The 13,447-nt window shown below is 44.8% G+C and overlaps 1 long non-coding RNA gene across 1 annotated transcript; it reads left to right on the top strand.

The window, feature by feature from the left end:
* Positions 1–7,653: 7,653 nt before the first annotated feature.
* LOC123092296 (uncharacterized) lies at positions 7,654–10,470 on the top strand. Its single transcript, XR_006444459.1, has 3 exons — positions 7,654–7,775; positions 7,866–7,960; positions 10,381–10,470. It is a non-coding gene; the product is annotated as an uncharacterized lncRNA (long non-coding RNA).
* Positions 10,471–13,447: the final 2,977 nt, after the last annotated feature.

Genomic DNA, 13,447 nt, shown 5'->3' with positions numbered 1-13,447 from the left:
CTCACACGCACACACGCACGCATGCATGCACACACCAGTACACCACACGACCAACACACACTCTCACGCTCAAGTTCTCAACCTACACGTGCATGCGCACACATCAGGCCCTGACAGACACATACACAACCAGGTGATTCCTGCGCACGGGTTGGAGCCTTGTCGCGCATGTGTAAATTTGTGTTTATCTGACCTTTTCCTATGCGAACTAATAGGTGGGACCCACAAGGAATGTGGTCAATTTAACTAGTCAACATGGCACCACGCAGACTATTTGGTCGGTCAACAGAGTGCAGTCCGATGCTGAACTGTGAGCAAGTGACTGTATAATCACCACAAAACGTATATAGTGACCGTAATCAGCTTATTCTGAAGTTCGGTGACCGTATTACGCTTTTCTCTTTGTAGGCCCTCCAAAACTACATCTCTACACGTTATCGCATGTTACATCTAACAACTATGCAATACAACACTACTATTACACTCTAACACAATAAATCATATGTGTTTTTAGTTTTACTAGATATCATATTGTTATTTATAATTATTCCGTTTGCATACATTAAAATTGCCTTTGAAATGTATGGCCAGTATCATCTACCACTATTGGAAACTGGGAATTTGCCATCACCAGCTCTTTGCCATCTGCCAGCTGATGGCAAAGAACGTCTTTGCCATCTGCTTATAAAAAACAGATGGCAAAGAACTGACAGATGGCAAAGAACATGGTTGCCATCAGCCAATTCTTTGCCATCTGCTAGTGGATGGCAAATAATCTTTGCCATCTGTCAGCAGATGGCAAAGAGGTGGGTAGGGTCCAGTGCTGTAACGGCCTGTCAACCCACCTCTTTGCCATCTGCCAGCAGATGGCAAAGAATCTTTTCCGTCTGTTCGCAGATGGCAAAGAAGTGGGTGGGGCCCAATGGATAATGGCGCTGTAACGGCCCAGTAGCCCCACCTCTTTGCCATCTGCCAGCGGATGGCAAAGGCCCATATCTTTGCCATCAGCCAGCGGCTGGCAGATGGCAAAGAGGTCGAACTATCTCCTCCCCCCTCTTCTTCTAAAAAAAATTCTCGTCCCCTCTCTCCCAGCCCAGCCCCTCCCCTCTCTCTCTCTCTTCCAGCCCGGCCCCGCCCCTCTCTCTCCCCACCTCACCCACCCCCACCACTTGTCTAAAAAAACGTCTACCCCCAAACCGCACCCGCGCGCCCCAGACGGACGACCCCAGCGCGCCGCCGGCCTGCCACCGCCTAGCACCGCCGCCGGCCCGCCCCTCCCCGCCACCGCAGCCCTCCCTCGCCCCTCCCCGCCACCGCAGCCCTCCCCCGCCCCTCCCCCGCCCCTCCCCGCCACCGCAGCTCGCTCCTGCGCCCATCCCTCCACCGCAGCCCGTCCCAGCACCGCCGCCCGTCCCTCCACCGAGCCGGCCCTCCCCCGCCCCTCCCCGGCCACCGCGGCCCTCCCCGCGGCCCGCCCCTCCACCAAGCCAGGCCACGACGCCGCCCCCTTCCCGTGTCCCTCCCCGCCACGGCGCCATCGAGATTCAGGTATCCTTTTTTTGCGCTGAAGATTCAGGTATCCTTTTTTTCTAAGCATATTAGCATGAAACATGTCAAATAAAAGGCGAATTAACGACTGGTAGTTGCTAGTAATTGAAATATAGCAACAAACCGTAGTTTTTTCATGTCTGGCAAACATGGGGAAGTACTATCTTTGTATCAACATATCCTCAGATATAACTATATAAAACAAATAGACATATGAAGTTTATGCTAGGTTGAAAGATTATATGTACATCTTAGTTAACATACACACTCACGTATACATGCGACCTTGCTTCAAACTTTGTCTCTAACAGTGAAAATTATCAGCTAAAAAGTCAGATAAAGACGGAACAAATAAGGGAATGGATAAAAATTGAGAGATGGGTATAGGAGAGAAAAGAGATACAACCGCAGATTTAGGAGGGGAAAACATAGGCTCGGCTCGCTTTGTAGTGTATTCAGAAGATAGCACACAGAAAAATGTTTCTTTTGCAAGATGTTTACGATCTCCTTTGGCAGGGTAACAAATGACATGTGATAAAATTAGTACTAAAGCAGAATTATGTGTTAGGCCTAATAGGCAAGAAATACCATATGAGATAATATCAGTAACAAACTAACAGAAAATGGAAATCATATTATCTTGGCACAAACCCTAAGACCGTAGTTGGTGCAACAACATGTTATTGGACATTGTCACGGCTTAAAACATTGAGCATGTTTATCCTACAAAAATTCAGTACATACTGTCATATCGAGCAGTTCCTAGACGTTCCAATAATATACGTATCGAACATAAAGTATTTGCTGCAAGATCAAATTTATTTCTATTATGCACCAACAATAATATATCAAGAAAAATATATGCAAAAAAGCAACCTAAAAAATTATAATAGTAGATTTAAGATCGGGAACAGACCTACCAGATCGTACACAACGACCATCAGGCATTCAGTCATGTCATGCGTGGCAACCACGCTGCTTCATGGGCAGGGAGTCATTCAGATCGTTGCCACTCAATGCAGCCTCCAGATGGGAAACTTCGATGTCTTAAGGCCTTGCAAAAAAGCTAACTGAAACATAGATCATGGCATACAGATCATCCTCGTACATAGAGCATAGCAGCAGCGGAGGCTTTCCTGATTGGTAATCAAATAGGAAAAACGTAAACAGAAGTGGGTTCCCTAAAGGATAGAATCGAAGGGTGGTCTCTCCTTTGGCTTCTTGGCAAGTTTGGGCAGAACATGAAGGGATTGTGGTGCTATTTGTATAACCATAGATCAGATCCAATCGGGGCCAACCTAGGCATGACTGGAGGGACACGGGGGGACAGATACCATGGTTTTGCAGAGATAATACCATGGTTTTGCAAATAATGCAGTACTAAAAACATAGTTTCTAGTGGCAGCCAAACACCTCGTTGTAATTAAAACTATGGTAATCTGAAAAACTGCAGTATTCTCAGAATACTTTAAAAATACTAAGCTAACAATCGGGGCCTAAGGCTTAGTTTGGCAACAAAGTTTCTAGAGAACCATGGTAATTGAAAACCACTATATTCAGATGTGTACACAATGAATACTACAGTTTCTTTAAACCATGGTTTTTCTCAGTTTTACCAAAACTACCTAGGTGTTTGGCTGGTGTTCCACCGGGGTGTTTTTTTTGGACATACAAGTGTCCTCTATTTATTTGTCAGGAAATGTGAATGATACCGAATTGGAAGACAATCAAGTACTAAATAGACACTCCCTATTTATTTGTGAATTATGAGTTAGGTCATATATTTTCCAATTTTGTTATGAAAAACATCATATATATTTGCGTTGATTGGGTGGATTTAAATGTGCAGTTGTTTCATCGCTGTGAGGGTCTGGTGTTCAACAACCTCCCCGTGCGTTCGACGAGCTCCACCCCTGCGTTCGTGGGTGAGCACAAATGACATCTCCTCCTCTCCCCCTTCATTTGCTCTGTTCCGGTCTTCGTGCCGATGAAACTTGCTAGCTATAGGTGTATTCAATCATCAGTATGCGTGACCACTATGCATCTCCTGTTCAAAAGGGTTACATCTATAAATATGCATTCATTTGCATATTTATAACCGTAATTCTTTCGAATTGTCCAACGTTATCCATGGACACCCTGAGTATGTGTAGATTGGGTTCGTTTTTCCATATGCTCTGCTCCAGATCCGATGCAGAATTTCGTCAGTGCCTCTCTATTGTTCTCCGGGTACACATCCTCTCTGCTTATTGCCGAGACGTGTATTAGGAGAACAGTGGGGAGGTGCTGCCGAAATTTTGTGTCGGATCTGGAGCAGAGCATGGGAAAACGAACCCAATCTACACATACTCGGGTGGGATTAGGACCTATCTTTACCTATTAGCGTCTAGGTTGCATGGACGTAACAAAACTGAGAAACTCTATTAACTAATGAATATGGTTTGCTGAGTTATGTATGTATTTCTTGTGTGTCCAGTAGCTAGGCAAGATGAGTGATCGTGCATGGATGTACACCGGTCACCCTAGTCAGAAAGACATGACCCCTGAATGGATGACAAAAACCAAGGGGTTTATCAGAGCCGCATTTGCAAATGGGCAGAAAACAACCTGGTGCCCCTGTTTCGAGTGCACAACTATCGTAAGATGTCAGAGTTTGAAATGATCAAACACCTGCAGAAGTGGGGTTTTACACCCGGTTATACGATGTGGACATTTCATGGTGAGTCCGCCCAATGTTCCAGAGCTGAGGAGGGCCGTCGTCGCACCGACGAGCATGGTACCGGGATGGAAGACATGGTGCAAGACTTTGATGATGCTCGGGATTCGGACGATGAGATGGAGGAATCTGCAAAGGCCTTCAATGATATGTTGGAGTCTTCGAAGCGTCCTCTCCTTGAGCACACCGAGCTTTGTCAGCTGGATGCCATCGCACAAGTAATCGCTCTGAAGGCTCAATTCAACTTGGACAAAGAATGCTGTGACACGATAGTGACACTATTTGGACGCTTTCTACCCAAAGGAAATAAAATGCCTGCAAACCTGTACCAGTCGGACAAAATCCTCCGTGTACTTAAGATGCCCTATGAGAAGATAGATGCCTGTGAGAATGGATGTGCCTTATTTATGCTCCAGTATGCGGACTTGAACTATTGTCCCATTTGCAAGTCTTCCAGGTATGTTGAGGTAGACAATGGTATGGGTGAGAAGAGTCAGACCAAAATCCCCATTAACGTTCTTCGGTATATGCCAATCATACCAAGACTTCAACGTCTATTCATGGTCGAAGAGATGGCCAGACAGATGACATGGCACAAATTGGGCAAAAGAACCGAACGGGATGCAGATGGGAATCTGATGATGGTACACACATCGGATAGTGCTGCATGGAAACACTTCGATGCATTGCAGGATGAAAAAGCGGCAGATCCAAGGAATCCTCGAGTAGCCGTCAGCACGGATGGGTTCAATTTGTTTGGTATGATGGCAGCCCAATACAGTTGTTGGCATGTATTTGTCATTCCACTCAATCTCCCCCCCGGACAGATTATGCAAAGAAAGAACATTTTCCCGACGTTGATAATTCTGGGGCCCAACTATCCGGGGAAGAATATGAATGTGTACATGCAGCCGCTTAAGGATGAACTGCAAGAAGCTTGGGATAATGGGATCAAGACATACGACGCCGCTACAAAAAAAACTTCCTAATGCGTGTGTGGTACATGTACTCGATGCATGACTTGCCGGCGTATGCGCTATTCGTTGGCTGGTGTGTGCATGGCAGGTTCCCGTGCCCCACATGCAAGGCAACTCTTGAGTTTCGTCGGCTGCAGGCGGGTGGCAAGTTTTCTTGCTTCGACATGCATAGACAGTTCCTGGATCCTCACCATAAGTTCAGAAAAGACAAGAAGAACTTCATCAAAGGTAGAGATGTCAAAAACTCTGCACCACCTGCATTGACAGGCCAACAGACCCTGGATCAGTTAAATGCTCTCGAGCCGGATCCAGAGCGTCCAGGGTATTTCAAGGGGTATAATACGGAACACGCCTGGACCCACAAGATATGCTTGTGGGATCTGCCGTACATCAAAGACCTCCTTTGCCCACACAACATCGACGTGATGCACACTGAAAAGAATGTCGGCGAGGCCCTCTTTGGTACATTGTTCGGCATAGAGGGTAAAACGAAGGATAATCCTAAGGCCAGAGTCGATCAGGAGGCTCTATGTGATAGACCGCTACAAAACATGAAACAACCAAAAGGAAAGAAGAATTGGGCGAAGCCAAAGGCATGGTTCAATCTTGGAAGGCCGGTTATGAGGGAAATACTCCTGTGGGTGAAAAAGGAGTTGATGTTCCCCGATGGGTATGCATCGAATCTAAAGAGGGGAGCGAGCCTTGAAAAATTGAAAATATTTGGTCTCAAGAGTCATGATTGGCACATATGGCTTGAGCGGGTAATGCCGGTGATGTTGCGTGGCTTTATCCCTGAGGATGAATGGCTAGTACTGGCAGAGCTGAGCTATTTCTTCCGTGTTCTATGTGCGAAAGAAACGCCTGGCTTGCTAGAAGAAATGGAAGAGTTGGCGCCGGAGTTGATCTACTAGTTGGAGAAGATCTTTCCACCTGGCTTCTTTAATCCAATGCAGCATTTGATTTTGCATCTCCCGACCGAGGCACGATTGGGGGGGCCCGTGCAGAATCGTTGGTGCTACGCAACTGAGAGGATGCAGAAGACGCTTCGAGCAAAATGTAAAAATAAACATCGAATTGAAGCATCGATGGCCGAGGCATTCATTACTGAGGAGGCGGCAAACTTCGTGACAGCACACTACAAAGCCAAAAATCATCATTTGTATAATCTGAAGCCTCGGTACAATGTTGGCGACCCTAAAAAGGGTGGATCCAACCTCAGCCTATTCAAAGGGAAGCTCGCACCAGCCGGTGCTTATACTCCCTTATTGTTGGATAACGACGAATGGCGGACCATTACGTTGTATATCTTGAACAATCTAACAGAAGTGCGGCCGTACATCGAGTAAGTTCTCGGTACACTGTTTCGCAACCTCTACTTCATTTGAACTGCTCTTATTCCTGGATATTTGATATAGTCGATACGTCGCCAAATTCTTGTATGGAGCGGTTATCCAAAAGGATTCCGTCGAAGAGTATGAGCTTCTGGCAATGCATGGAGGCGGCTATCCTGGTTTCATCTCTTGGTTCAAACAAACGGTAATTTCCATTAGACCATTTCATTTCTTCTTCTAATTTCTGGCTAATGCAACAATCCTTTCGTATTAAACTTGTAGGCTAGTTCAGAGTCTATGGACGCCGAATTGAGACAAGTCGCTAATGGTTTTGACTATAAGGTCCATTCATTTGACAAATACGACATTAACGGGTATCACTTTCGTACCTATGGCAAAGAGCTATCTATGGCTGACAAAAAGTCTACAAATTGTTGTGTCTCTGCTATCGGCGAAGGCGATACCGAGTATTATGGAAGAGTTGAAGCAATTTATGGACTTCTATTCTATGGTGCAAACGAGGCCTCCCACCACAAGATGGTGCAGTACGTTAAGCAGGGGAAGGCGAGGAAAGGGCCGGACTTTAACTCGAGCCGGCCTCTTGATCCAGAGCTGGTGATGATATCTGGTGGCGGGAGGTCCCATGGCTCGTTAGCCATTGGTAATGGACTGATACGTTGTAGTAGCACTCTCCCGCAGATCAAGAAGCGCCAGACCAACTCTGATCCTGAGATACCGCCTCGTTTACGACCAGTAGAAATTGAATTCCAGGTTTGTTAATTATACGGACTCAGTAGCCTTTCCTCCATTACATTGTGTTTGCAGCCGTCGATGATTACAATGCTAACGAGTGGTGTTGCAGGCTGCTATTGAGGCAAAGAGAGTGAAGACCCAGGCTGCTTTTGAGGAGAGGGACCGGCAGTTGGCGGAGAGGGACCGGCAGGCGGCGGAGAGGGACATGGAGAATGAGGAGAGGACGGCTAGGCTGTTGGAGGAGGAGAGGAACCGGAACGACTTGGCTAACCGGGCCATGTACGAGCTCTTTGTGGTAAGTTTCTTCTGCATATTAGCTAAATCATGCACGCAATGTTCCTTTCATTAGTAACTAATATGACTGACTCGTCAAAACCAAATGTGCAGTCCATGTGCGAGAAGAACGGCCAGACTCCTCCGCCGATGCCAGTCATTGCTCCGGCGGGCACGGTGAGTTTCATTTGAATGGTCATTAGTTACTAGTCTTCACATTTGAGTTGCATCATGCTAATGATACATTGGAAATAATCTTTGGTGCAGCGTAACTCCCGACAAGCATCGACCGATCCTTCTCCGTCTGCCACTGGCGCGACCGGTCCTACACCTACACCTACACCTACACCTCCGTTATGACGGTAAGTGTCCCAAGTGTTTTGCTTAATAGAGTTTTGTTGTGATGCCATGTTGTATCTACACATATCGTGCATAATGTGTGTATGTTTGAAATGCATTGTATGTGTGGGATTCGACACCTAGTCGTGTGCCTTTGGTAGCCTTCCATACAGGGAAATGCCTCCTAGTGCTTCCACTGAGCCATGGTAGTTCGCTACTGCTCCGGAACACATGGATTGACCGGCATGTGTCCTTTGCTCCTATGTCTGTCCCTATGGGGAAATGTCACGCGGTGTATCACCGAAGTCCTTGTAGCTTGCTACGAATTGGTTGCACTCGCTGATGACCGACACGTGCATTGCTGGGTCATGTATGCCTGTCCCTGTACGTTTGTGCCGCCTTGGTTCTATGACTAGTCATGTTGGCCCGGGTTCTCTGCCATATGGATACTTAGCATTTCTGCTGTTTTATTAAGATTTTGGCCAAGATTTGTAATATAGCAGACTTGCAACAAGGATCTAGCACGGACAAATTGACCTTAAGTGAACAGGAACAGACCATAATTGAAACTAGACAATTCCCCGCGCGTTGTTGCGGGAATTGTTGCTGAGTATCAAGAAGATATTAAAAGGAGACATAATACGATCAATAGTTGGATGGTCAAACATATCATCCTAAAATGTATTGAAAGATTTGTTGTTGACTTCATTTTTCGGTGTAAACAATGAACAATGTATATAAAAATTTAAGCACAATAACATTCTGCTGGTATTCTGGGTGCTTATACTTAGAATTCACCAAAACAACTAATTAGATCTGGACATATTCACACACTGTACACATGGCAGATTGTTTGTTATAGGACAATTTGATCTTACAACATTTTATAAACATGCAATGATGTCTGTCCTCCTCCTTTGTACTATGCAATTTCAGATCCGCAAAATAAATGCAGCAAGACCATGACCATTAAAGTAGACAAAATAGTACTGTATAATCTGGATAGGAGTCTCGAGGCTGCACTGCATGAAACCAAAAAACAAATCGTTAGTTAGATATTTGCAGCAAAACCAAATTAATTTTTCTAGTGCTTACCCGTGGAGATGTTTCAGTGTAAAAATACATAGCTAGCTGGAAGCTAGCTAATTTTTCTCAAGTATGAAGTGAAAATTCTTGCAGGAAAAAAACATCAGCTGAAAAAAAATTAGCGGCAAAAAACAAAAGAGTGAAAATTCTTGCAGGAAAAAACATCAGCTGAAAAAAAATTAGCAGCAACAATGACAGGCCGAGATGACCCGTATGAGAAGCTTATTAGCAGCTTGAATGGAAATAGGCCAGAAATTTTCATTTAGTGGCGAACTGATCACCTTCAAAAGATTTTATATACTCCCCTAAATTAAACTTTTGTATACTAAACACACATATATATGCACCATAATATAGGAGTGTGCCGGTCTGATGGTTGCCTACTTGCCTTTCATCATGGTCTGTTGGTGTTAGGGGCTGTTTGGTTTGTGCCCCAACTAGCCCAACCAAAAATTTGGTACGGCCAATGTCAGGGCGTGACCAAAATTTTGGCAAGTTGTTATTGTTTGGATTGTAGCCATTGTGCTTACCAAAATATTGGCGAAGTAGGATAGATCTCCGTTTGGTTATTTGGATTGGCCAATGATTATGGTCCGATTCAAGTCCATTTTCCAACGCAATCCAATAGGAAATGAGGATTAATGTGGGAAGAAGATTGACTAACAGGGAGTAATTTGTTTGGGGCCAACAAGGTCTGATATTTGATGTTTATGTTAGCTTCCGATGTTTAAACTCATCATCTACAATTGGGAAGATATATTAATTAAAACAGAAATTTGATGTTTATGTTAGCTTCCGATGTTTAAACTCATCATCTGCAATTGGGAAGATATATTAATTAAAGCAGATAGAGATCTAGAATTAAAATTTTAACTCCACTAGAATCACACGCGGCGCGCAGGCCTACAGCTACAAGTCGCTATCTTCGTGCATGCATGTGTTGGTCGATCCAGCAAAAATAAAAGGAGAACTACCACGTGGAAGTGGGTGGTGGATTTTTTTTGCGCGAGTGGAATCAGACGTGGCATTAGAGTATTTCTTTTTCTTGTACGTAGTGCTGACGTGGCCGCACGAGAATGGCCGCTGATGTAGCAGCTCCACAAACAGAACAATGCATGGTCACACCATGTTTGCTCAATTTTTTCACCCCAGTCTTGTTTTTCTTCTCTTCTGGATCTTTTTTCCTGTTCTTCTTAGGCCTGCCCATTACTTTTGTGTACAGGGGTGGGTGAACAGCAATGCCATGCATTTTTACAGATATAAGTTGCATCATAATAATCTTCACATTTTAGTTGCATCATAATAATCTTCTTCTTCTAGTCTTCTTCTTCTAACTTTCTTCTTTCCCATTTTACAGATTTGCTTAAGATCACGGAAGCTTGGGTTGATGGAGTGCTTGTATTTAGTTTTTGTTTTGACCTTGTGAAACTTGCTACCTATGGATGAAACTGTGTAATATTGATGAATTGTGAAACTTGCTACCTATGGATGAAACTGTGTAATATTGATGAAACTATGTATATGTATGGATGAAACTTTCTACTATTGGTAACATGTGTTGAATATGCTATATTGGTCATATAGATATATTTGTGTTTGATTTCTGTGAAAATGAATTGATATAAGAAAAAACAAAATTAAATGGGGCAATATAGTCACTTTGCCATCAGCTGGCATATGGCAAAGAGGCCTATTTGGGCTGGCCTATTTGGGCTCTTTGCCATCTGCTGGCAGACGGCAAAGCATGCAGCCTTTGCCGTCAGCTGGCAGACGGCACAGCATTCAGCCATTGCCATCTGCTGGCAGACGGCAAAGAGCCTGCAGCCTTTGCCATCTGCTGGCAGATGGCTAAGAGCTTGCAGCCTTTGCTATCTGCTGGCAGATGGCAAAGTATGTCGTTAGCCCTCTAACGGTGCTAACCCCGTTAAGAGGCTTTGCCATATGCCAGCAGATGGCAAAGCCACATGCTCTTTGCCATCAGCCAGCAGATGGCAAAGAAGCCTTTACCGGCAGGGTTTCAGATGAACTGTTTGCCATCTGCTGGCAGATGGCAAAGCCTTTGCCATCTGCCGAACATGCCTTTGCCATCTGCCATGGCAGATGGCAAAGTGCCAGATTCCAGTAGTGTACCGTGCGGGAAAAATCCCGCCCTTTCCTGTTTAATCGGGTTTGTATCGATGGATCGTGCGAAACAGCAAAACTGTAGTACTATACAGTACAAGTGACAGTTCACTGGGCCGTCGTGTCGTCTACTCCTCCGTCGTAAAAGTGGAGCGCTTGCTTTCATAAATCTTCTAGTCCCTTTCGCCGACATATGGGACATCAAGCTACCGGGTCCACGTGCCATACCGGAATACAGTGCAGAGCACCCGGGGTGAAGCCCCCCAGTCATGGCGCCGGCGTAGTAATGAGCAATGAGGCGTCAAATCACAAAGCTGCACCTTTCCCGCAGTTAAGTTGGAGGGACGAAGTAATAATGCTAAAAAAAGAAGTTGGAGGGACGAAGCAACCATCATTTCACTCGTTGCTGAATCCGCTTCTCCCTCATCTTCTTCAACTTAACCACGTGTTGCTTCTGCCGTTGTTCTGCCTCATGTGGGACGCGGATCGGCTTGGTAAAGCAATGACACATGGGACCGCATGTTAGCAAACCGCCAGGACAACATCCTCCGAAAATAAGAAGCCTAATCCTAGACTTACAAAGGGCTACGTAGCTGCTACGTATACTTTCCATCTAATCTATATATGCCCCCCCCTGATTTTCAGGTGGGGTGGGCCTAATCCTCTCCTTTAATGCAATCAAATAGTCCCACATCACATCAGTTCGTAACTTTACATAAACCATTACGTGGATGTAGCATTGCTCAAATAAGAAACCTCCCCCGCCATCCGCGCAGCAAAATCACCTCCTTTTTACTAATCTTGATTCTATAATTTTTTAGATCAATATAATTGAGATTTGTATAGATAGCACAGAGGAGCAAAACCAAGTGGTATGGTTAAGCACATCCACAATGTGTAGCCAAATGTGAAAATAGCTTTTGGCATCACGGGAACCATTGTGGACGGTGTTGCCAAAGCCAAAAAGATGGAACCGAAGCTCCCTGATTGATTGATTGAAGGAATAGAAAACGCAACATCTCTCCTCTTTCTCCCATGCTTGGATGCATGTAGTATAGTATAGAGCAAAGAGTCTAATCCCCTGTCCCTTCTATCACAAATCACAAAGCAGTGAGGTGTCAAATCACAAGAGCATGGATGAAGCAACCATCATTTCACTCTTCGCTGACTCCGCTTCTCCATCGTCTTCTTCGAGAAACCATCTCACCGCACTAGTACCTAGTAGTACTAGTAAAGGACTTTCTGGATGCAAATATGGTGGTTGTCTCGGCTTGCATGTGGCACTTGCGAACGACTTACCGTGGTCTCCCTCTATGTTGTTCTCCATCGAACGCACTTCGCCAAACCACAAAAAAAGGAGGTGATTTTGACAGTGAACGCACTTTGTCGAACACACTTTCTGGTGTGAATAGTGGTTCTGGTGATGACCAGTCAATCGGTTTTGACAATGCATCGCTCTTGTTGCGTTCGTGTTGCAGCCCGGACGCTGGACCCTCCATGTCGCTCACCGAATGGAACACGCTTCATCTTGTGGGACCACAGTTGAGAGCAAACCGACGTCCCTCCCCCTCCCCCGCCCGCGTCATTTATTATACCACCACTCCCTTCGTTTTATGCGGAGTAAATAAAAACAGAGGGAGTATACTACGGATGAGGATCCCCTGACATGGCCGAACCCATTGAGTACCTAACATGCGGGGCCTAGCAACCATGGGGTCCGCCAGTAAGTGACCGAAATGGAGGGTAAGGCAGGGATACCTACGTCAGAGGATCCACTTCCACTATACTACTTTGACCAAATGTTAGAGTAATAATATATGACATGCAACTTACACAAATGTTAGAGTAATAATATATGACATGCAACTTACACAAAGCATACAGGGTCTAATGCGTTTTTCGAGGCTAACTTTGACCAAATGTTAGAGTAATAATATATGACATGCAACTTACACAAAGCATACGGTCAAATTCGTATGTGAAAGGAGTTTCCAATGATATAATTTTCACATTATACATCTCATGTACTATTAATCTTGTCAATAGTCAAATTGGAAACCATCTCGAGTACAAATCTAGGAGTACGCACGAATCTAACAATATTGATTGGGCGTTGTTGAATGTTGATACCTTTTTGATCAAAGTAGAGATACTTTGACTACACATAAAACTTATATGTAAACTAGAAAGGATAGGAGGGAGTATATTTTACATTCAAAAAACGAAATGAACAGTGAATACCCTTTATATATGATTTGCGGATGCTATGATTACCGGTTCAAAATTTTGAATCCGCCTTAGGT

Source organism: Triticum aestivum, chromosome 1B (assembly GCF_018294505.1).
Source record: "Triticum aestivum cultivar Chinese Spring chromosome 1B, IWGSC CS RefSeq v2.1, whole genome shotgun sequence".
Taxonomy (NCBI): domain Eukaryota; kingdom Viridiplantae; phylum Streptophyta; class Magnoliopsida; order Poales; family Poaceae; genus Triticum; species Triticum aestivum.
The sequence above is the reverse complement of the archived record's forward strand: the minus strand, read 5'-3'. Positions and strand labels throughout refer to the sequence as shown.